Below are 24,762 nucleotides of genomic sequence, written 5' to 3' on the forward strand. Positions count from 1 at the left end.
AACCTTCTTTCATGAAGCCAGTGCTGGTCACGTGGCAGATGTCCTTACAAAGGACATTGAAGAACATATGGTTTTAGGAGTGAATGCTAACAAATTGCCAAACAAAATGAAATTCTGATGCTGTGTACACTATTCCAGAATTAAGAGGGAAAAAACCACAATACTCCTTGGTTCATTTAGAAAGGATGGTTTAACTTCAGTACTCACATTAGACACAGAAAATGCCAGAAACAGGACAAAACACATGAGTGAATGCCAGTTATAAACAGAGAAGTTAAAATCCCTACATAAAATATTAGCAAATATAATCTCACGATACATCATGATCAAGTTGTGTTTAATACAGGAATGCAAAGACATTATACTTAGAAAATTTATGAATGTCATTTACTCCATTTTTTCTGTACTAGGGATGGAACCTAGGGCCTCACACATGCAAGCATCAACCACTGAGCTATATCCACAGCCCCCAGGCACAGCAACAAGTGCCCTACATGCATTAATTTACTCCTTGTCATGACCCTATAAAGTCTCATGGATCAGTTGTGTCAACAAAATTATCCAGGGCAGGGATAGGCACACTTTTCTGTAAAGGGTCAAATTATATTTTAGGTTTTTGATGTAACAGCTACAAACCTTTGTCTTTTAGAACACAAAAACTGCCAAATACAATTTGTAATAGAATAAATGTGTCTGTGTTCTAATACAACTTTATTTACAAAAGCAGGCATTGGGCTGAATTTGACCTCTGGCTGCAATTTGCCAACCACAGATATAAAATAGTTCATTTCTTGAGTTCTTCCCTAAATTCACAGAACATGTGCCTGAAGAAGATGGTTATTTTATTTTATTTGGCCACTGCTGAGGATCAAACATGAGTTACACATGATGATACTTAAAAACAGTTTATTTTATGTTGGCAAGGATGTGGGGAAAAAGATAACACTGATTAATGACTGTTGAGATTGCAAAATGGTACAACCACTTTGGAAAGCAGTACAGAGATACCTTAGAAAATTTGGAATGGAACCACTATTTGACTCAGCTATCCCACTCCTCAGTCTACACCCAAAACACTTAAAAGCAGCACCCTACAGTGATGCAGCCACCTCAATGTTTATAGCACCTCAATTCACAATAGCTAAACTGTGGAGGCAGTCTAGATGCCCTCAATAGATGAATGGATAAAGAAACTGTGGTATATATACACAATGGAATACTACTCAGCCTTTAAAAGAATTAAATTATGGCATTTATGGGTAAATGAATGGAAATGGAGAATACCATACTAAGCGAAGTAAGACAATCCCCAAAAAACAAAGGCAAAATGATTTCTCTGATAAGTGGATGCTGATAATGGGCAGGGGACAAGGGAAGCAGGGAGGAACTTTGGATTGAGCAGAGGAGAGAAAGGGGAGGGAGGTGTGGAGGGGAGAGGATGGTAGAATGGTATGGACATTATTACCCCTATGTATGGGTATGATTGCATGAATGGTATAACTCTACATAACATACAACCAGAGAAATGAAAAGCTGTGCTCCATTTGTGTAAAAAAAATTAAGTTTATTTTAAAGCAGCTGACTTCATGAAGAGATAATAGTTTAAATATAAAGCAAAATGAAATATGTACTACAAAGTGTTCTGAGACATACAGGAGTATTTTGAAAGCTGACACTCTTAGGTATTTAAAATACTCACGCAGCAATTTGTTTATATGATTTTTTTATTATATGCTCTTTTCAATGGATGAAAGAATGAATCAAGGTTGAATTTTTTTAAAACTTAAGAAAACTTAAGTATCTGTCAGTATCCTTTAAATATAGCTTCAATCTGTTTGGTTAAAGGAGTACTTTATTTTAAAATTTTTAATTGGCACATTGTAATTACGTATATTAATGGGATTTGTTGTGACATATTCATACTTGCACATAACATAATTTGACCCATTTCCTTCCCAGTACCTCCCTTTCCCTTCCCCCCTCCCTTGCCCTCACCCCCTTCTTCTATTCTACTGGTCTCCCTTCTTGACATGAGCTCTAAGGAAATACTTTCTGAACACTCACTGGTGCTGCTCAAGACACAAGGTGGATGCCCAAGAGAGCAGGACACGAACTCTGCTCTTGGGTGGAGAGTGGACCACACACAAATAACTCCAGCACAAGGCAGAGAGAAACAACATCCAAAAGGGAATTAGAAAAACATCAATATTGAGACTTGATAATGGAAAAGTTCATTTCAGGATGAAAAGGATCAGGAAAATCTTGATTTAGGACATGGTGTTCTGAAAGCCCAGAGGAAAGGGAGAAAGAGAGCCAATCGATGAGTTAAAAATGCTTGCCTAGAAACACGGGAGTAAAGATGACTCCGATTCACAGAGGCCTCTCTCACACTGAGACGGGTGCACAGGCAGTGAGGAATGGGGGAGTTGTTGGAAGGTCTGATGGGAGCAGTGGTGGAGTAGGGAGTGGAAAGTGGACCAAAGGGAAATCAGTTAGTGGCACTTCTCCTTTTTCTGGCAGCTCCCTTCTGCTCCAACCTTGTGTGGTTTTATGATTGTCAACCACAGCACTCTGAATCTAGTGACAGAGGAAAGCATGCATCCATCTGCCAGGCGGAGTGTGCGATTCCACCAGCCAATGCACAATCTAGGGGTGGTCATGGGTTCCAACCTCACCAATGAGAACCTTTTCTTCCAGCTGTCTATGTGGACGGGGCCAGGAAAATCCCTTTGCTCTCTGATTATGTGGAAGCCATAACTACAAAAGGACATCATCCCTACTATGTGGAGAAGCCCAAGGGAATAAAGATGGGGGGGCAGGGAAGATGGCAGGCTATTGTGGCCCCTCACAGAGACAGCGCCATCTGCTTTCTAGTTCTAGTTTTTGAGTAGAAGAACCAAAGGAATTCCTTTACAGATCTTATATCCTAAGAGATCTATGCATCCATATGGAGAAAACCCTCTATACTGACCTAATTCAAGCAGGTACCAATGGTGCCACAGGGATAGGATGAGACATATCAATGTTTTGTCACTCAGAAAGCTACGCAGAAAAATTATCAGCCAAGGAGGAGAGTTAAAGCCAAAGCAGGCATCAAGATCTAGAGGTCACGGAGATGGCTGGTGTACTCTCCACCACTCACTGACTAGAAACACGTATTGGACACTCAATCCAGTCAACCCAGTCTCTTCTTAAAAGCCTTCCCATCTGCCATGTTGGAGTCCCTCACCCTTCTCCCACTCCCTCCCAGTGAAAGGCTGCCTGTAATGCAGGGGACTGTGGGAGGTGGCTATTCTTCCCTGGAGGGCCACCAGCAGATCAAGGAGAGGAAGGGCCATTAGAGTGAGGTGACGAGTAGCAAATATGAAGCATGGCTCAGGGAGAAATTAGAAAAATAGCTTGAAATGTCCTTGAATTAACCAGTTAAAATTTTTATAGTGAGTCCAGTACATATAAATCTCTTTTTTAATTGTTTTGATTTTCCATATCATCTGTTTAGATAATGATATAAAAAATATTTTTGTTGGGGATGCAAATCAAGTCAAGATGGCACCTGGCAGTTTGCCAGGAGAAGTGGTTTGTTAGGCAATGCCACCGAGCCATTAAGATGGTGGGGATTCCTTACTGGCTGATTGCTGTATCTGGATGATGCTAATTGAGTCAAGCTGTATGTAATCAGGTATATATACCCCTGCTGCTCCATAATAAAGCAGTTCCTGCTTCAACCTTCAAGTTGCTTGTCACCTCCTGGTTATTTTGCCCAGCCAGACTGCGGCATCTTTTTATTCAGGAAAATATTTTTATCATTAAAATCTAGAATATAAAGACCTTGTTTTACCCAAAGATGATTTCTTTCTTCTTTTTAGGACCTCCAATGTGTGTTTCCTCTCTGTTGAAGCATCTTTTTCTTCTAGAATTTTTTCTGGTTATACTTTGGAACAATTTTTGAAAATCTTAGAATCTAAATGAATTATTGTACTTTGATAAGAAATATCAATGAAAATATAGTGAAAGTTCTTAGATATTTCTGTAGACAGAATTATATTTGTTTATCATCTTATAAAAATTTGTATAATTACTTTGAAAATTAGAAATTACTTGAAAGTTGTATTCTCTTTTAAAAGCAAATTTATAGTAAAATACATTTATCTCAAATATCTATAACTAAAAGGCAGAGTATCAGATAAATATACATATAAAACATACAAATTATGGGTTTTCTGTTGAAGAAAAACAATTGAACAAATATATATATATATATATATATATATATATATATATATATATATATACACATACTAAACAATTAGACATATATGCTAATTATTTTATAGGTTAACAACTATAGGTTATTTAAATACCTAGAAAATATACATATTAAAAATAAAGGCATAATTTATAATTGTATTAACTTTATATAACCACGTGGTTCTTAAAATCTTTGGATCCATTTTAATTTATTTTTAATTAGGAGTGCACTCTTCTATGTGAAGTCACTTGATGTAACTGAAATAAGATATTTACGTATACATTTTTATTTCTTGTAATCATATAGTCAGGAATGAGAATAAGAATTTTTTGTTCATCACAGAAACATTGCCAGCTTTTGTTCCTATGGCGAGCAAATGCATCCCCATAACCTCCAAAATTAAAGGTAAAATATAAAGAAGTATGTCTAGTATCTCTCATCAATAGAACATTATTTAGTAACACAATTATAGAGAAAAGTCAGGTTATTTAACTCAAAACTAACTCAAATTTAGGGCTGCAACACAGAAACCTGTGGAATTAATATTTTGCCTGAAAAAGATATTTTTCGTTAGCATTTACAGGTTGGCATTCCTAAAAATGTACACTCTGAGCAGCTCAGGTAGCAGCTCAGGCAGGTCTGAAACAGGAAGTACAGGTTAGTGGCTGGAAGGCGGGACCAGAAGTCCTGTCTGAGAGACTGTGGAAGAACCAATGGGAAGCCCAGGAAAATGCAGGAGGCAGGACCAGGAAGCCCCCCCTGCGGACAGGCATCACCTGGTTACCAAGATGACGGAAACAGCATGGAGCCTGTTGCCCATTGTCGGGGCAAAAGTTCCCTGAGTTTTCCGAGCTGGTGGCACTTGGTTTCATCTGCATTCCCCACCTGGTCAGGATCCTATGGCGAGTAGCAGCTTGCCTTGTCTCTGTGACCTGCGGTTGCAGCTTGTGTCTGCTGGTATTTTGTACTTTTTTTTTTTTTTTTTTGTAGCATGTGGGTGCTTTAAAAGTGAGTTTTAGTGGCAGATGCCAGTGTTACTATCAGATCTTAAAGGAGTCTGCATTTAGGTCAGGTCATTTAAGGGTTAAAAGCACTGCTGGCCATAGGACTAGTTACAGACTAGTTTAACATCACAGATTTTCCTTCTGTCTAATTCACTGACCTTCTACAATTCATCCCACAATACTCTGCAATCCTAAGCATGCTTAACTTCTGGATAGAACTTTTAACTCACTAAATTTTTAATATTTATACTGGAGTCCCCGTATGGGCCACCATTTGTGGCTTTCTTTCCCAGCGACTTAAACACTCAGACCTTGTGCCCAGCCAGGGACGCCACTTGCCCGGTTCTTCATGACTAACACACTCAGGGGTCACTCCAGGGGAACTGGGCTACATGAAATAACCACACAAGAGACAGAAATACCTTTTTCTTTGGGGTTGCTGTGACGGCTCCTCTGACATTAAGAGTGAGAAAGAGAAAAGAGAGAGAGGGCCCACACATGCCAACCCCTTTTATTGAAGAGAAACTATTCAAATGAGGCAAGGGGTCAGGTTTCAGGGGGCTGAGTCTAGCTTCATGATGTCTGCTGTCAGCAGGTTGACTGACATCTAGGAAGGCCACACCCAAGGGCCCAGTAAGAGAAGGGGACACACAAAATGTGTTTCCATAGAACATTCTATCCTAAACAGGGCAAGGGGTTATATTACAAAGAAACAGGTGAGCATAGCTCCTCCCATGGGGATGTAGAAAGGCACACCCTTGCAGAAGACACAGTCCCTCAAACCCGAGAAGGGTGGGGCTGTCTAGCAGCATAGGTGTCGCCTGATGCCACATCACCCTGCAGGGAAGTTAACTCAGTCACGTGCGAGGTTGGTCTCCCACAACTAGGTTGCTCAGGCTGACCTCAAACTTGCAATCCTCCTGCCTTGGTACCTGGTGTCACTGAGATCACAGCGTGCACCACAATGCCCGGTGAATATTTGCATTTTTATAAGATAGAAACAGTATTTGTGTGGGAGGTGATTGGAAAGAGGGAAGAGAACAAAGGCAGAGAGACCAGTTGGGAGATGGCTGCAGTGACCCACTAGCGGGGATGGAGGATGGGCGGAGACAGAGCCAACCAATGGAGAGTGCTCTGGCCATTGGATGCACTTGATTCTACTCCCTCTTCTCACTGTTCTCACACTTGCTCCTCTGCCCAGTACTTCTGCTTCATGGGGAAGAATGTTGGTTTGTTTGTTGGCCCGGGAGATGTAGGACACAAAGGCTGGGTCACTCTCTGCATCTTCAACCTGGTTCTAGGACAGAGTTTTCTTTTGAAAATTTGACAGTTGTACTTCATATCAATTTATCCAAAACCATTTTACCAAGCCAGGCATGATAATACACACCTATAATCCCAGCAACTCCAGAGGCTGAAGCAAGAAGATCACAAATCCAAGGGCAGCCCTGCAACTTAGTAAGGCCTCAAGCAACATAGCAAGACCTCATCTCAAAATAAAAAGGGCTGGGGAAGTGCCTCAGTGGTAAAGCACCCTGAGTTTAATCCCTGGTACCAAAAATTAAAATAAAGTCATTTTACTTCATGATCATTTCTAACCTTAGTCTCCTTTTCAATGGGTATTTTTTTTCCTTCATTTTTTCAATGTCCAGTTTGGGGGTTTATCTCAGTCACAGAATTTTTAAATCAGTTCTTGAAACAGTCAATTAAAGACTTTTTAATATACCTTTATAATTCTAATAATCAATTTTACAGTATCTCATGACTGAAGAAAGTTGTTTTTTTTTTTAATTTTTGGGTGACTCCCAGTGCCAGTAAAAATGCCATTTCATGTGCATTTTGTATAAATGTTAAGAACTTCAGCTAGTTTTCCCTAAGATGTATCTTTGAATTTTAGTTTTTATTTTTAGGACATCAGAAGATGTCCTAAAAAGGATCTAGTTTATTTTTTTGTTTTGGGTTTTTTCGTCACCTGATTTAAGGCCAACTTACTTTAGCAACATGGCTGTTGGAAAGCCTGCTTGGGCGTGGAACCCGACTCACCATGGACGCAGAGTCTAAAATCTTTCTTCTGGGATTTTCCTGTGTTGTATTTGATTTCCGCTACATACAGTCCACTCATTTCCACGGTGAGATTCGAAATGTTCAAAATATACTTCTCAGTCAGGCAGAATCTGTGCTTGTATTTGTCTTCAAATTTGTACCACTCCGGACCCGAGGGCTTCCAGGACACCAGGAGCTGCTGCTGCTCGGCCTCAGTGTTCCACTTCCACTCTATCTCCCGGATGTCAGGGCTCAAAGTGTGGTTCAGGGGCAACTGAACAGATTCCCCCACGACCCTGTTCAAGGTGCAGGAAGGGCTGGGGTCTCTGACAGTCTGGAAACCTGCTAAAGGAAGAGCTGAGTTAGCAAAAGAAAACAGCACGTTGTATCTGCACATGGATTTCACGTCACATGGATATTTACAGAGAGGGAGCCAAAGTTGCAGAGGGGACTCCCTTGGGTGTTGATCTTGCCTAGAATGTGGCAGTTTTGATTCCAGCCACACGTCTGTCCCCCTCCTGGACTCTGGCTCTTTCCTTCTCTTGCTGAGGTGCAAAGACAACAAGCAGGGCGGAGCTTCTATTTCCATCCCATGGAGCTTCTAATTTAATAAATGAAAACGGTTCAAATGCAAGCTTGCACCCAACAGGGGCCTTGGTCTAATTCCAGGAAAAGGAAATTGACAATATCAAAGTTGGTAAATGATACTCCAACAGTCCATTTGTCTAAAGCTTGTTTCAGCTTTCTCTGCTGCTGACATTTTTCCTCAACCCACTGCAGTGTGGCCTCTGGCCTGACAGTCCTCTGAAATTGCCCTGGATTAGGTCACTAATAAACCCTTATTTATCAAATCCAGTTTTCACTCCTCAGTCGTATTCTTCTGACATTTGACATGTGACTAGTTTTCTCTTTCTTGAAGCTCCGCTTGTTTGGTACAAATGTTTATCCCTTGGGCTCTCAGCTCAACTTCATTTAAAAAAATGTTTCATGCACTTTGCACTGTTGAGGTTGCTGGGAGGTGAGGACAAGCAAGCAGAGCAGATCTCTGTCCCCATGGGGATTTTGTTTGAATAAATTGCAAGTGAAGACAAAAAATAATTTCAGATATTTTAAGTGCAATGAAGAAAACTTTAAAAATGCAGCACAGATCCCTTGCCTAGCACTAAAATTTCTCAAAAATCTGAGAATTTTCTGCCTGATAAGTCAGAGACTATCTCCTACTACAGAAGCTTAAAATGCCAGACACTCATAGATAAGACAGATTCCTTCACAGATAAGACAGCACACAACATATGCTCCCCAATCACATGCACCAGACCCAGACTTTCAAATGCAAGCTAGTCACATCAAAAGAGCAAGGCCACAAGCTCTGTACTGCTGATGTGAAACCCACGCAGCAGTCAGACCTGAAGCAATGGTGACAACTGTTTTGGAGCAGGGCAAGTGTCCAGGTCCATGACACTGGAGTGTGAGCTGTGAAGTCTCTGCCAGAAGGGACAAGCCAACTTCTACTGGACCAGCTCTGATGGTGTGACTTGGGATGTGGTTCCTGGATGAAGAGTCTCAAAGCCTAGTCATTTGGGCCCTCAAAGATCGGAGGACATTTGCTAGTCTCTGATGCACATTTCCAATTAGTCCGCTGATTTCTGTTGTTTGGAAGAACCCTGATGAACACTTAGGATAACGTGATGGAATAATGGTGGTTTGGAGGAGTTACGGGGTGGGAGTTACTCATCAAGATAGGCCCCTAGGAAGGGCCAATTACACAGGGTCATGAAGGATGACAGGGAATGTTCTGGACAGAGGAAGAGTGTGTACAAAGGTTCCAATACAGAATCTAGCTTGACCTGCACATAGAATGGAAAGAATAACCACGACTGGAGCAGATTGACTAAAGAAGAGATCTGAAGACCCGAGACTGAGAGTCAGGAAAGGTTTTATGAGGATCGGAAGTTTGGATTATGAGCTCAATAGCAAAATATCAGATGAGCTTTATAGAGTGATATCACAAGATCCGCATTGTTAATGATCACTTCAGAATAGATACTCTAGGGATAATGATTTCCCAAGAGTGGAAAAAAGGGGGGCCGTGGATAGAGCTCAGTGGCAGGCCACTGGACGTCATGCGTGAGGCTCCAGGTTCAATCCCTGGCATCTCAAGAAAAGGAAAAAAAAAAAATGGAAACAGTGGGGAAGGGTTACAGTTAAGAGAACTTTTCAGTAGAGTAAGAGAAGAGTGGTGGCAGGGAAGGGGAAGAAGAAGAGGAATTCAGGAAAAAAAAAATGCATCTGGACTATTGACTGTAAAATCATTCACATATTCTCTTATAATCTATTTAACTTCTCTAAAGTTGGGGAATATGGCCACACTTTATGATCTGAGTTTAATTCTTTCTATGTCCTCTCTTTTTTTCTTAGATTAGCTAAAGGTTTGCCAAATTTGTTGACATTTTCAAGGCACTAACTTGGGGATTCATGGATTCTTACGTCATTTATCTCTGCACTATTTCTTTCCTTCTGCTGCTTTTGCCCCAAATGCCTTCAACTGCAGCTTCCAGCCTCACTCTGCCCTACCTCAGCACCAAGCCAGCTCTACACCCTCAGGCTCCAGGCCTGCCCCAGAGCCAGGCTGGCCTCAGTGGCCCCAGGCTTCAGTCCTGCCTCAGTGTCAGGCCACCCCAAGTCCCCAGACTCCAGGACAGCATGGAAAGCTCAGGCCTGCCACTGAAGCCCCAGGACATATACCTACTCCTATAGACCAAGCCTCCAGCACAGTCAGTTCCAGGCTGGCCCCTGAAAGCCCATACTTCAAGCCAAGGCCCACAGACTCAATCTCCAGATCCACCCCAGAATCAAGCTGGCACCTTATGCTCAGAGCCAGGCATAGCCCAGGTCCTAGATTGAAACCCTAAAGATTCAGCCTCCAGATCCACTTCTCTTCCTGGCCAGCCCCATTGACCCAAGCTCCGGACCAACCCCACTATCTGACAACATCCCTAGCTCCTTCCCTGCTTAAGTGCCAGCCCACCCAGGAAAACCTAGATAATAGGCCAGTAACTATAGACCCAGCCACCAGCATGCCCCAGCTCCAGGTTGTCTCTTACTATCCCAGACTTTGAGATGGCACCCACACAACCAGCTCCAGAATGACCCCCACAGACCCAGGCTCAAGACCAGCCCATGTACCTCCAAGTACCAGGTCAGCCTCACTAAGCCAAGGCCCAGACTGCTCCACTGCCCCCCCCCCCAACCAGAGACTCAGGGTCAAGGCCCACTGCAGTGCCAGGCCAGTCCCTGAGGACTCGGGATCCAGGCCCATCCCCATGGACCCAGCCACCAGTCCCTGTTCCGATGTCAGGTCAGTGCCTATACACCCAGGCTTCAGGCCAGCTGCCACAGATATGGGCTTACAGACCTCCCCCATGGACCCAGTGAAAGGTCCATCCCAAGGGATGCTAGCACAGGACAGCTCCCATAAACCCAGAATCCAGGCCTTCCCAAACCCTAAGCCCTAACTCATGAACCCAGGCATCAGGCCAGCCTGCTCAAGGACTCCAGCAGCCAATCCACACATGGGCCCCACCAGATGACCTGCCCAGACCTCTGGGACAGATTACAATTCCAGGGCTTTCCCTGCTGAAGCTAGTCTGTGAAAAACTGGACGACAAGCCTACTTCTTCAAATGTGAAGACTCCAACGCATGGCCACAAGGATCATGAGCAACAGCAAAGGGAATTAAGGGGAAAAAACAAAACACAAATAACAGATCCTAAACAAATGATGATTTACAAACTACCTAACAAATAATTAATCAACCTAAAGAACTTCAGTGAGCTTTAAGTGAGCACAGATAGCTGGGCATGGTGGTACACACCTGTAATCCCAGGAACTCAGGGGGCTGAGACAGGAGGATTGAAAGTTCAAAGCCAGCCTGAGCAACTTAAGCAAGGTCCTGAGCAACTTAAGAAGACCCTGTCTCAAAATAAAAAATGGCTGAGGATGTAGCTCAGTGGTTAAGCACCTCTGGGTTCTTCCCTGGTAGAGAGAGAGAGAGAGAGAGAGAGAGAGAATGCAGATAGATAGATAACTAACAAAATTTCAGAGGTTGAAAGAGATATAGAAACCATTAAAAAAAAAGGAAGGGAGAAAGTGAAAGAACCAAAAATTCTGAAACTAAAGAACTCAATGACTAAACTGAAAAACTCTATAGATAGCACCAATAAAAGAGTCAATCAGTGAGGAAATAACAAAGAACCAGTAAGATTGAAAACAAGTTATTTGAAATTACCTAGTCAACCAAACAAAAAGACAACAGAATAAAGAGAATCAACAGGAACTGTGAGATTACCACCAAGGAACTAGTATATGCATTATGAGTGCCCCAGAGGAACACAGAGTAAGAAAAAAGGAAAAGCTTATTTAAAGAAATAACTTTAATAAGTATATATTCAAAGGATTTAAAATCAGCATACTACAGTGACACAGCAACATCAATATTTACAGCAGCACAATTCATAAGAGCTAAGCTATGGAGCCAAACTAGGTGCCCTTCAACAGATTAATGGATAAAGAAAATGTGGTATGTATACACAGTTGAGTATTAGCCCTAAAGAAGAATGGCTTTATGATGTTTGCCAATAAATGGATGGATCTGGAAACTATCGTGCTAACTAAAATAAGCCAGTCCCAAAAAGCTAAAGGCTGAGTTTTCTCAGATATAGCACACAATAAAGGGCAGGGGGGTTAAAAAAAAGAATAGAAGATCAGTGGAGTAGACAAGGGGAATGAAGAGGGGAAGGGAGGAAAGATGGATCAGAGAAGACAGTGAAATGAATCTGACATAACATTCCTATGTACATATACGAATATACCACAGTGAATCTCACCACTGTGTACACCTACAAGAAATCAAATTTTAAAAAATAACTATGGATAAGTGGCAGAACAATCAGTAGAGTAGAGGGAAGGGAGCAGGGGAGGGGGAAGGGAAGGAGAAGGAGAGGTACAGGGTACTGAATTAGAACAGGATATATTCCATGCTCTTATAATTATGCCAAAAAGGAATCTATTGTTATATATAACTACAAAGAACCAGTAAAAATAAAATTAAAACAAAAAAAGAAATAATGACAGAAAACTCCCAAATCTGGAGAGAAAATTGAACATCCAAAATCATGAAGCCCAAAGAACTCCAAATAAGTACAGATCTCCATTGACACATATTATAATTAAATTCTCAAAAGTAAAAAACAAAAGAAAAATTGGAAAGCAAGAGGAGAAAAGAAAATCATCACATAAAAAGGAAAATCCATAAGAGTACCCATAAAAATATATCTGTAAGAATATTTTTTAGCAGAAATCTTGCAGGCCAGGAGAGACTAGAAGGATATATTCAAAGTATTGAAGGTGAGGGGACTACTGATCAAGGATACTATACCTGGCAAATCTATGATTCAGAAATAAGGAAGAAAAGAGGATAATCCGAGACAAACAAGCTGTGGGAATTTGTCACCACTAGACATGCTTCACAAGAAATGCTAAAAGGAGTTCATCAAGTCGAAATGGAAAGATCCTAACACTAAAACATAAAAACTCATCATAAGGGCAAAAATATAGTCAAATTCAGAATACTCTAAAACTGTAATGTTAGTACAAGAATCACTTTTTACTGTAGAATTAAATTGAAAAGTATTAAAATAACTACAACAATTTCTTAGAGGATGTAATCAAAAGACGGAGAGTGCCCGAATGGATAAATAAACTAAATTCAACTATATGCACCTGCAGGGGACTTGATTTAACTTTAAGGACATTTATAAGCTGAAAGTGAAGGGATGGAAAAGAGATATTCAGTGGAAATAGAAACTAAAAAGAGCAGGAATGGCTATACATATATCAAACAAATAGATTTACATCAAAAATGGTCATAAGGAATTATCATGTAATGATAAAGGGAACAATCCATCAAGAGGGCATAATAATTGTCAATATATATCCAATATCAGAAAACTTAAATATAGATGGCTGTGGGTGTAGGTCAGTGGCAGAGCACCTTGCCTGGCATGTGTGAGGCCCTGGGTTCAATCCCCAGCACTGAAAAAAAAAAAGAAAAAGAATTAAATCTAAATATGTGAAGCAAATGTTTACAAAACTGAAGGGAGAAATGGCAACACAATAATACTAAGTGACTTTACTCTTAATATTCCACTTTCAACAATGAGGGTCCATAAAGAATATCAGTAAGGACACAGTGGACTTGAACAACACTATGGACCAAATAAACCTAACAGACATCTGTGGGGAGCCTCTCTGAATGACCATGCTTTCCACTCCTGAAGCACAAGGCTCTGACCAATAACTACACTTTGTGATGATCTGGGCATTGTCCCAGCTCGGACAGCAAGGTGGATCTTCAGGTGTAAGTATACCAGCTGGGGCTGAGCTACACTCACCTGTTCCTTTGTAATCCTACCCCTTGCCTCATTTGAATGGCTTTTTCCCAATAAAAGGGTTCTGCACATGCTCCTCTCTCTCTTTCCACAGACCCCTGAGGTCAGAGGAGCCATCACAGGACCCAAAAAAAAAAAAAAGGTATTTCTCTGTCTCTGTGGGATTATTTCGTGCCAGTTCACCTGGGGTGACCTTGAGTGTTTAGTCGTGGAACACGACATCTACAGAACATTCCATCCAATAGCAACAGAATACACATTCTTTACAAGAACACATAGAACATACTCCTGTGAGATGCTATCTGTGAATTATTTGAGCATCTTCACTCGGCCTTGAGCCAGGGAAATTTAGGTTTGATGTTGCAAACTATTTTGTGGCTCCTCTCACTCAATGGATTGTGCAATGCACTTGACCTCTGTCTTCACTCAAGTAGGGAGACCACTCATAGGTCTGGAGTTGAGAGTAACCTGTTGGAAACGTGACAGCCCACTTCCTACCTTATTTGGCAAAGAACATTCCATGGAAAATTTTGATGCTTTCCCATAGAAACAAAGCAAGCACAGCCTCTCACTCTCTTTCCAATGTGGAAGCTCCATCCCTAAGATCCAAGAGCCGACCCACCCCCACTTTCTAAAATCACTTCCTGTGTCCTGTGGTTTCTTGGCCCTTAGCTTTAGTTTACAGCCAACCCAAATTCCACTGCCCACACAGGATGTGGGCAAGATTTTCCAAATAGCATTTTTTTTTGAGTTGTAGTTGGACAGGATGCCTTTATTTTATTTGTTTATTTTTATGTGGTGCTAAGGATCGAACCCAGTGCTTCACACATGCTAGGCAAGTGCTCTACCACTAAGCTACAGCCCCAGCCCCCAAAGATCATTCTTATAAATGTAATTTTTAAAAATTTAATAAAAAATTAATAATAAAAAATCCTAAACAAATTCAAGAAGATTAAAATCAAATCAAGTATCTTGTCCAAACACAATGGTATGAAACTATAAATTAGTAAGAGGAAAATTCACAAATAAGTGGAAATTACACAATACATCCTGACATCTCAAAATATTGTATATAGATAAAGCAGTTCTAAGAGCGCATTTATAGCAATAAATACCTACATTAAAGAAGAAGAAAGATCTCAAAGGATTAACCTAGGTTTATAACTCAGGAAATAGAAATCGATTTTTTTTCCTTTTAGCCAAAGCCACCATCTTCTAGTAATTTGCCAAAATGAGCAAAAATAGGCACCTGTCACATGTTCGGCCTTTCGGGAAACATAATAGAGTGGTTCCTTTAGCCACATACATGTGTGTCTACAAGAGTGACATTACAGACATCAAGAGGATGGGTACTGTTCAAAAGGAATGCCCCACAACTGTCACTGCAGCAAACCCATGTCACCAGCACCCCATGGGCACTGTTGTAAACAAGCAAGTGAAGGGCAAGATTATTGCCAAGAAAATAAATGTGCATATTGAGCACATTAAGCACTTAGAGCAAAACAGATTCCTGAAATGCATAAAGGAAAATAATAAGAAAAAGAAGAGAACCAAAGAGAAAGGTACTGGAGCTCCACTGGAGCCCCCGCCCACTGTGCCCAGAGAAGCACACTTGCTGAGAGCCAAGGAAAGGAGCCTGAGGGGCTGGAACCTGTTCCCCAAGGAATTCATGAAATAATAGGGGGGGAGGAAGAGGTGAAGGAGGAGGAAGGGAGGAGACAGGCAGGCATGCTCAAAAAAGAGGAACTAACCCCAAAGTCAGCAAAAGAAAAGAAATAACAAAGATCAGTGCAGAAATAAATGAAATAGAGATTAGGGGAACAATAGAAAAGGTCAATCAAACTAGCAGTTGATTTTGTTGAGGAGATAAAATTGGCAAACCACCAATGAGACTAAGAAAAAAGAGATATTTAAATAAATGAAATAAAAAATGAATGAGAAAACATTACAACTAATACTACATAAGTACAAAGGATCACAAAACACTACTATTGAAAATCATGCACCAACAAGTTGCAAAACCTATAAAAATATAATTTCTCAGAAATATGCAACCTTTAAGACTGAATTATTTTAAAAGTTGCATATTTCTGAGAAATCATATTTTTCTAGGTTTTGCAACTTGTTGGTGCAAATGGCCATATATACAAATGGCCAACAGTTATATGAAAATGGCTCAGCATCACCTACCATCAGGGAAATGCAAATTAAAACCACATGAGACATTGCCTCATATCTTTGGATGACTTTCCAAAAGGATAAGAGACAGCAAGCGTCAGTGAGGATGTACAGAAAAGAAACCCTTTGTACACTGTTGGTAGGAATGCAAATTAGAACAGCCGTTATGGAAAACAATATGGAATTTGCTCAAATATGAAATAAAGAACTACCCTATGTCCCATTTCTGTATATATAACCAAAGGAATTTACATCAGTATGTCAAAGAGATACCTGTCTTTCCATTTTTTAATCTACTGAACGTCTATTCTTCCCCTCCCCCTCCCCCTCCCCCCCTTATTGTGGGTCAGCTGCCACAGAACAGAGAAAATGTTCAACTTTTGGCTTTTAGGGACTAATTTCCCCATGGACATATATGAAAACAGCACAGTGAATCCCACCATCATGTGCATCAATAAGAATGGGATCCTAACTAGAATAAAATATATTTCATGCTTGTGTGATTATGTCAAAATGGATTCTACTATCACTTTTAACTAAAAAAAGAACCAATAAAAAAAAACTAAATAAAAAGACCAAAGAGTAGAGAAAGGAGACCAGGGGGAGGGAGGAGGGGATGACAAGGGAAGAAGCTGGGAATGAAAGCCATCAAATTATGTTATGTGCAGAATCATAATGCACCAACCAAAAAAAGCTAATAAGTGTATAAATCTAGAGGTGCTAATAATATTATTCCTCAACCCTGGTGGCACTCCTTTAGAAATGAATTACAGTAGATGGGGTAGAGAGAGAAGATGGGAGGGGAGTGGAGGGGATGGGGATAGTAGGGGATAGGAAAGGCAGCAAAATACAACAGACACTAGTATGGCAGTATGTATAAACGTGGATGTAAAACTGATGTGATTCTGCAATCTGTATACGTGGTAAAAATGGGAGTTCATAACCCACTTGAATCAAATGTATGAAATACGATGTGTCAAGAGCTTTGTAATGTTTTGAACAACTAATAAAAAAAAGAGAGCGATAGTGCCTACTTCCACCCCCAAATACTGATTTAATTGTGTCTGTGTTGGGCCTTAGATATTGAACTCTAAACAGTTCTCCTGGTGCTTCTAAAATGCAGTCAGGGTTGAGCGTTGCTTTAACTGGGTTTCCCTGTGTCTTTGCTGATCAAAGTATGGTCTAAACAGTTATCAGCATCATTTCATAGCTTGTTAGACATACAGAATCTGAGACCTCACCCAGATGTTGCATCAGAATACACATTTAACAAGGTCCCAGATGATTCCTAACTAATCACAGTAAAGTTGGGTCCCAGGCATATTTGAGTGGGGGGAGTACCAGGCATTGAACCCCAGGGCACTCAACCACTGAGCCACATCACCTTGAAGTCCTGATGCACAATGGGGATTGAAAAATCACTGTAGTCTGGTGTGGTAGTGCCATGACTTGTGACTCGGCACGGATGCATCATGTTGTCAAATTTATGAACTTGGATTTCCAGTTTCAGAGGCTTTTTACTATTTTTGTCTTTGGTTTTATCATGTAAGGCTTTCCTACTCTCAGTTGTTAACATTAAAAAAAAAATCCCTTTTTGCATTTTTTATTTTCATGTTTGAGGTTCTGCATGTATGATAATTTCAGCACAGCAAAATATACCTAAAATTCACATTTTAATCATTTTAAATGTGCAATTCAGTGTTATTAAGTACATTCACAATCATCACCACTGTCCTTTTCCTGATAGAAATTTCCACATTTAAATCCTTGGTCCTATGGAGCTTCTTTTGGCTTGAGGTCTGTGGAGTGAATGTAGCTGGTTTTGCCCTAGTTCTGATGGCTTGCTAACTATCACAAAAGCACTCATTGTGTTTTTCTCTGTACTTTGTCTATTCATGTTATCCCGTTGCCTCAATAAACATATTGACATATGTTTCAATATCTGCCAGGGCTAGTCCTTCTGACTATGTTTATTTTTTGAAATATTTTTGAAGTTTTTGCCTCCTTCTTCCTTATAAAGAACCTGCTTGTCTGAGATGTTTTTAATCCTCTTAATATTTTTTGGTAGGATCATGGTTATTTACTAACATCAAGAGAATGTACTTTTGCCTAATTTAATTTTCTTACTAGACAAATCAATATCTTTTACATGTATCTTACTGTATTTGTAAATAGGCACTTTATTTTTCTAGAGCCAAAACATCTTTCTGGTTACTAGTATCATGCTGTGAATCTATTTATTTCTCTATTTTAAGTTTGTATGTTTTCCTTTGCTGGGTTCTCCTATTACTTGTAATAATTTTCCAGTGAGTGCTTTTAGATTTTGAAGAAAAAATAAATAAATCATTACAGAACAATTACAATATGACCCTTTCCTTTGAAATGTTTTGTCTCACTTCTTTCTCTGGCAGAACTATGTTAACTAGTAAGCATAACACTGTTAAATTATAGTAGTAAAGGTGGAATTACCTAGTCCCTAAATATTTGTTATAATTAATTTGTAAAACTATGCCATTTACTCTCTGAGAAGTAACTTTTTGACAATTTAATGTTTTTTTAATATGATAATTTATTTGTTTAGATTGTCTTTCTCTTCTGGAGAAACTATATTTTCACCAAATTAACCTATATTTCCCTACAAAAGGATTATTTTAATTGAGGTTTTCATTAAAATCTTTTGGCTTCCTTTGTGTACATATTTCCTGCTCTTTTCTTTCTTTCTTTTTTGGGGTATTCAGGTTTTCAAGGGAGGGTTTTTTATTGGTGCAGAGTGGGTTCATTGTGTCATGTTCATATATACACAAAATTGATCAAATTTTGTTCTCTAGTCTTTGAACAGAGATCTAAATCAAGAGAAAGTATGTGGTTTGAGTTCAGCAGAAACAAGGGAATTTCAAGAAACCAACTGTATTAGGTAAAACATAAAGAGAGCTTCACATACCAGGGAAGTTGAGTCCACGTATCTGTAATGGCCTGGAATATTCTGAGAGCCACCTGATCTCCCTCTCTCCCTTTTTCTCTCTTTCCTACTTAAAGAAATTTATTAAGGTATTTCGCACCAGGCTACAGAAAAGTTTTTTCACTATGTACAGAAAGAGAAAGTTCCCTGCTACAACATAATTGAGAGAAATCACTTGAGAGAGATTTGTGCTGCAGTCTCTATTAAGATCCAGAGTTAAAAAAAAAAAAAGATCCAGAGTTTCTGGTTCCCAGTTTTCTTCCAACTACACATCTAAAATTGATAAAACATAGAGAAAAAGAATCAAATCCAACAATGCAGCTCTTCTCTTATTCTATCTCTGGTGCACAAAGAGATCCTGTGCCCTGCACTGAGGGACATGCAAATACAAGTCCATAAAGTTTTTTCCTTGCAAAATTTCACAAAACCAAGATTAGGGCTGGCACTAAAGCTTAGTGGTAAAGTGTGTGCTTACCTTGCACAGGCTCTGGATTGGATCCTCAGCACCAAAATAATAACAACTACTACTACTACTACTACTACTACTATTATTATAAATATTATGATACAATACTGTATGCCTTATATTTTTGACCTGTTTTTATATTTCTAAGTGAAATATAACTAAAGAGGCAATTCCAGGCTTAGCTTTGTAAGAAACAGTGACACTGTTTTCCAGAGAAGCCACAATGTGTCACGTTGCCATCAGCAACTGAGTGATCTGATTGTCTGCATCCTCTCCATCAGTTGGCGCTGACATTTTTTTATTTCAGTCCTTCTGTTGAGTGTGTGGTGGGGTCGACGTCTTGTTGTAGTTTTAAACTGTGCTCTCTGGTGGCTAATCATATTGAAAATGTTGGCCTATGCTTCTTTCCCATCTGCATAACCTCCTGGAGATGTGCTTTCCCCCATTGTAGCAGCTGAGTCTGTGGAGCTTTGTAGATAGATGACATTTCAGTGGTTTCATGGATACAAGGTGTGCACAGATTTTCTCCCACTCTGCAGCTTGGTTTTTGTCTCCTTATATGGACATTCCCTGAGCAAAAGTTCTCCTTCCTTTCCTTTTCTTCTTATTTATTTATTTATTTATTTATTTATTTTTTGAGTCCTGGAACATGCTAAGCAAGCACTTCATCACCAAGCTACATCTGCAGACCAAGTCTGTCATGCTGTATTCTTTAAAAGTTTAATTTTTTTTGTATATATATATATATATATATATTTTATTAGTTGTTCAAAACATTACAAAGCTCTTGACATATCATATTTCATACATTAGATTCAAGTGGGTTATGAACTCCCATTTTTACTCCAAATACAGATAAATTAAATAAAAATGCAAGTTTAATTTCTTTTTTTTTTCTTTTTTTTAATAAAGGACAAAGGATGATTCATTCTGTCATTTCAGTTTAAACAGAAATGAGTTCATCATGGCTCAAAGGCCTGAATGTTGCGTTTCTGGGAAACAGTGTGTTTTGCAAATATTTAAAGGAAGGAAAGTACATTGTGGCTAGAGACACTGGAGTCACCTCCCTGCACTCCCCCAATCACAGAGGGCTCCAGGCAGCTTAGATATGACCGGCCTCCATCTGCTTAGTTGAGACCAAGCACACAGATGCAGGCAAGGCAGAAGCAGCTGCATCTCCTCTGGGGGACTTCCGCCCTCAGTGGTTGCTGGGCAGCCCATAACACAAACCCAAGAAGGCAGCTGGAGGTTGAGTGGCTTCCTGTGTTCAGGGCTTGGCCACCCATGCCATTTTCTTAGCAAGGTGATGATCATTATGGCAGAACCACAGAGCCAGCCTAAGTTAACCAGCATCTAATGAAGAGTGGCTGGAACCGCACTAAGTGTCCATGGATGGACAAATAGATAAAGAAAGTGTGGTCTATATACACAGTGGAGTTTTATACGGCCCTAAAGAAAGATGAAATTACAGCATGTGCAGGAAAATGAATGAAACTAGAGACCATTGTATTGAATGAAATAAGTCAAAGGAGGAAGGTTAAGGGCTGTATGTTTTCTCTCATAGGTGGAAGGTAGAGAGGAAAAAGGAAAACAAAGGTGGGGGATGGATCCCCTAAAACACAAACGGAAATCAGTAGAGGAAAGAGACAAAGGGGCGGGGGCAGGGAGGGAGGGGAAGATGTGGGGGGAGTGATATTAGCCCAATTAGATCCTTATCCATTTTGTGCCTACAGGAATAAGTAACAATGAATCCCATCGATATGTCGAACTATAATGCACCAATAAAAAATATGGGAAAATAACAATAAAATAAATTTCAAAAAAAGAAGAGAGGAGGATTTCCCAAACTAACCACTGACCCCAAAGATCCCATGACCCAAACAGGAAAATGACAGCATTGGTCGAGTAGAAAAAGGAAAGGCAGGGCACACAGGGGAAGGAAGGTACTAAGGAGCTGTTTCCTATTGAGATATAAATGGAGTTGCTTCCCTCGGGGCTGCAGATGAAGGGAGAGCAGAGTTATGAGGACAGAAGTTCTTTCCAATAGCAGAGGGCCATTTGGGATTCTGCCCCCCACCCCGCCCCAGAGCCCTTGAATTAATAGAGCTGGAGTCCTGTGGGTGGGAAAGGTGGGAGGAAGATCAGGGGTGAAGTGCAAGGGCATGGAATTTAGAAAGACCTGGCTTCACAGCCAGATCACACAGAGGCAGCGCATGGTCTGGGGCAGCTGGAATCCTAGTGTGAAACCTATTAGATCTATGATTGATCTCCTCCAGGTTGATCAGCCTCTCAGAGCCTACATTCCTTCAAAGGCTAAATGGGGGTGATGGATCTACTGAGCCCATATATAAGCTCTAGGTTATGATTTCTAAGCTACTTCAATGCTCCTGTGTTGATATAGTTGAAACATTGGCAGAATTGAAAACTTGGGCTTTGTGTGTTAAGAAGACTTAAGTATAAAGCCAGATTCCCAACCAATACTCCTGTGCCTGGTGCTTGTCCCTTCCTGTATTCATTATCCAAACATCCCAGGTAACACATGGTGTGTGAGGCTGGAATGAGATCAGGTCTGTAACACCCCAGTCCAGATCTTGCATATGACAGGGCTCAACACATGCTTATTCCTGCCCTTCCTTCTAACCAAGTCCTTTCCATCTTCTCATCTCAGGAAAACTCAGTGGCCCAACTAAAGTCACTTACTAAAGCCATCGTTTCACCACCTTAATGTCACTTGACAAGGTGTTATCACCCTCTTTTTGGGTTCTGGCTTTTCATTACTCTAACTAGACCACAATGAATGTCTTCATGCAGAAGCTTTGAGTGCATGACATTGTTTTCCCCCTTTGGGGTTAAACCCCAGAGGTGGAAATACCATTAAAAAAAAAAGGTATAAACATGTTAAATGTTCAAACGTTTCTGACACATCCAACAGACTATTTAGAAGCCTTCAGTCACTTAAAAACTGTCTATAATGCATAAGAACACCTTATGCTCCATTGCTGTACAATGAAACGTCCAGGAAAGCAACAATCTCTGTGCTATCACAACCCCTTAGTGCCCAGAGGAAAATCTTGTCTCTTTTTAAACTGCTGGATCATGATAAAATCACCAATTACAAATCAAAGTTGTTTTTTTTTTATCCATTTGCAAGTTTTCACCAAGATAGAGAAGTACATAACACCACACACTTAAGTTGCTATGTTACACAGTGATCAGAATGTGCACCATCTTTTAATGTCTCAGACAGCACCTTGGGTTAGGGATTATCCTGCTTCCCTCCTCTACTCCCAGGCTCAGGTAGGGGAAGTGGCTCCCCACCTCTCCTCTAGTGGTGACTCTTAGGAGGGCCATTTTATTGCTGAGGTAACAATCTCAGAAGGCACACCTGTTTGTCCCGGGGTATATGTCCACGATTTTATGAACACTAGGTGGCAGAACCAGAGTAGGGACCCAGTGGGTCTGATTGCAGAATCCAGTCCCTCTTTCAACTCTAACAAGGTTTTGCAGCCAGAGCAGAGTAGGAGACCCTGAGTCAGGCTGGTTCAGGGGAGGCAGTCCTACCTCTCAGTCTAGGAGTAGAGGAAGGAAGTGAGCTGGAGGACTGGGTAGGTCATAAATGGAAGAAAATGATTGTAAATTTGCATTGTAAATTGTAATTTTTTCCCATTCTTTTTTGCTAAAGCAGCAAGAAACCAAATGCTCAGGACATGGCTCTCAAGAGAGCAGCTGCCGCTGAGCACAGCCTGGCAAATAATTGTATTCTGAAGTCAGAAAAATATACTGAAGCACAGAAAACTCACCCGGAGGAGTACACAGAGTATCTAGGGTATTTAGTTTTGTGAAGTATGAAACATGGGTTTTTTTATTCATCTCTGTATCATTTGTCATATTTTTCAAATTTCCTACAGTCAATATGAATTATTCCTGGCGTCAGAAAAACATCATTGTGTTTCAAGCCTGGGTCCTTTGCCTCAGCAGGCAAGGAGCCACTCAGCCTGTGACAGTGATTTGCCTGAGGGGGCAACTGGCGCTCTCCCAGAGAGTCCCCAAGTCCCTTTTCCTCACTTCAGCCTTCAGAAACGATGGGGAATCTGGAGGTTGAGTCCAGGGAAGCCCTAGCTCCTTCCCACCTGCCTTACACCCACATCCACCCATACTCACCCCCCCACACACCCCACACCCCGCCACACCCATGCCACTACTCACCAGGAAAAGGAAGGAACTGAAGCATCAGGATCTGGGTGTGGAGCCAGCAGACGCTTGCCAGAGGGTCCATCACTGCCTTCACAGCCTTCCCTGGCCTCCTAGGGACCCAGGTGAGACGTGGCCCCTCCCCTGTCCCGCCCTGTTTGTGACCTCCCAGCCTCTCCCCCCCCCTCCTCCCACTGCCTGGAAAAAAAAAACGTTGTTTTCTCCCGTTAGATGGTAAGTGAGCAAATTTATCTTTGTGTTGCATCATCTGTCTGCCACTTCCTGAGTTTTGTTAATAAAAAATGTAAGGTTTTAGATGCGTGATTCTTAGTTCCTGTGGGTCTTCTTTTTGGGAAATTGGAAATAGTCACTTTACAAATGTGGGTCTCCAGCAACTTGAGAGGAATGTGCCCAAGAGTGACCAGGCCAGGTGTCTTTAAGGAGCAGAGGCCCAATGTAAGGATTTTCTTGTACTTGAAAACCTCAAGGAACTTCCAGAAGCCAGGGACACTTAGACTGTTCATGTCATTCCTCTGTTTAAAGCAATGTCACAATAAACATCTGTATCAGCTAGAAATAAACCTGGCTAACTCAGAAAGTCAAGGATCTCATATATGGAAGCTGAGAGAAAAAACGGAAACATAGAGGAGGGAGCATCTCCTGAAAATTAAAGGACTGCTGGACACGGTGGCTCACACCTGCAATCCTGCAGCTGGGGAGGCTGAGGCAGGAGGATCTCGAGTTCAGAGCCAGCCTCAGCAATTTAGGGAGGTGATAAGCAATGCAGTGAGACCTTGTCTCTAATAAAATAGAAAATATAACTGAGGATGTGGCTCAGTAGTCAGGTGCCCCTGAGTGCAATCTCCGGTTACCCCCTCCCCCCAAAAAAAGAAAAAATTGAAAGACCAATAGAGTAGAGGGAAGTGGGGGGAAGAGGAAAGAAGGTGGGGGGATGTTGAGGGGAATTATATTCTATTATGTGCATGTATGAATATTAACAAGAAATCCCACTATTTTTTATAATTATAATTTGCCAGTCTAAAATAGAGTCCCACCAAAAAATAGGAAAAGAAAACAAATACCTTTATCTACTAGTGAGAAAGACCTAATCACAGTGACTGAACAATTACTGGCTTCTTTTCTCTTGTGTCCAAAACCACATGTAGGGAAGCAGGTGAGGTGGGAAGGGGGACTCTCTGGGGCATGAGGGTCTCAGGCTCCTC

At 40.8% G+C, this 24,762-nt stretch overlaps 1 long non-coding RNA gene across 1 annotated transcript; it reads right to left on the reverse strand.

The window, feature by feature from the left end:
- Nucleotides 1-5,672: 5,672 nt before the first annotated feature.
- On the reverse strand, nucleotides 5,673-23,644 carry LOC114082428 (uncharacterized). The gene is made up of 3 exons (XR_011709050.1): nucleotides 23,555-23,644; nucleotides 7,297-7,641; nucleotides 5,673-6,550 (listed from the first exon to the last, which is right to left on the reverse strand). It is a non-coding gene; the product is annotated as an uncharacterized lncRNA (long non-coding RNA).
- Between the last annotated feature and the right edge of the window lie 1,118 nt (nucleotides 23,645-24,762).

The sequence above is a fragment of the Marmota flaviventris genome, chromosome 10 (assembly GCF_047511675.1).
Source record: "Marmota flaviventris isolate mMarFla1 chromosome 10, mMarFla1.hap1, whole genome shotgun sequence".
Lineage (NCBI taxonomy): Eukaryota > Metazoa > Chordata > Mammalia > Rodentia > Sciuridae > Marmota > Marmota flaviventris.